This window comes from Rhipicephalus sanguineus, unplaced genomic scaffold (assembly GCF_013339695.2).
Source record: "Rhipicephalus sanguineus isolate Rsan-2018 unplaced genomic scaffold, BIME_Rsan_1.4 Seq7731, whole genome shotgun sequence".
Classification (NCBI taxonomy): domain Eukaryota; kingdom Metazoa; phylum Arthropoda; class Arachnida; order Ixodida; family Ixodidae; genus Rhipicephalus; species Rhipicephalus sanguineus.
The window spans coordinates 14,783-15,959 of NW_023615958.1; the positions used below are offsets into that span (position 1 = coordinate 14,783).

Consider the following 1,177-nt stretch of genomic DNA (forward strand, 5'->3'; position numbering starts at 1 on the left):
TCGTTGAAAACACGAGACGTAGTAGAGAAGAAAGAACGCCACACAGGCGAACACGCACGAGAGTGTCACTCGTCAACGTCGTCTTCTTCTTCTACTGCATACCAGAACGCGCGCTTCTCACGAGCTAGAGGTGGCTACTACAACGCTACAAACAAACGGAGGATGGACAGACCCACGGCATAAGGAGCTTCGCTCCTAAAAAAAATTACACCATCTCCCGCTCAAGCGAACCATCTCCCCGCTGCTTTGCATGCACACATGATTCCCTTTAGTGGGACATGGTGTAATTTTTTTTTCAACTTTGAAGTCCTGTACCAACTAGCCTGCCTTTCGCCGCTTGTACAGCTTCCACTTCGCTTTGCACAGCTGCGCAGAGTCTTCAGCGGTCGCCGGCCACGGTTGGAACTCGAGTTTAAACATCTCTTCTGTTAAAAGTAAGTACTTTCGTGCTCAATATGATTTGCAGCACGAGCGCGCATTCGCGTTCCACGACGCGAGGTCGGTAGCATGCCCAACGAACGCCAACGGAACGCGATCGTGCAAGTGCTGCGGCTTCGCATCGCCTCATGGTCCCCTTTAGCGGGAGATGGTGTAATTGTTTAACCTCCTTCGCCATACTCCGCGTCGTTTTTCGTCCTTGTCATTTTGTGCGCTCAAAAAGTGAAACATGAATTACCAACATGCCCAAGCATACGCTCTTTGATAATGCGTCGTTGCCCGCGCTGAGTCTGCGTCGTCTCGCTGGCGACCCAAGACACCTTGGGGACCCACGCTAGCTTTCGATTTTCGGGGCTTGGGTCAACGCGAGCGCAAGAGCCCAAGAGTGGCTCGAGTTCTGCGCATCACCCCGCCGCGGTGGTCTAGTGGTTATGGCGCTCGGCTGCTGACCCGAAGGTCGCGGGATCGAATCCCGGCCGCGGCGGCTGCATTTTCGATAGAGGCGAAAATGGTGTAGGGCTGTGTACTTAGATTTCGCTGCACGTTAAAGAACCCCAGGTGGTCGAAATTCCCGGAGCCCTCCACTACGGCGTCTATCATAATCATGTCGTTGTTTTGAGACGTTAAACCCCAGATATTATTATTATTGTGTTCTGCGCATGCGCCCTGGCGGCTCGCAAATTTCTTGGCTCCCCAAGCTCCTTGGGGCCCCAATTATCGAACTATCTATTATTTTACG

At 52.6% G+C, this 1,177-nt stretch overlaps 1 non-coding gene across 1 annotated transcript; it reads left to right on the top strand.

Annotated features, from left to right (window-relative positions):
* Positions 1–849: 849 nt before the first annotated feature.
* On the top strand, positions 850–922 carry Trnas-gcu (transfer RNA serine (anticodon GCU)). Its single transcript has one exon. It is a non-coding gene; the product is annotated as a tRNA-Ser (tRNA).
* Positions 923–1,177: the final 255 nt, after the last annotated feature.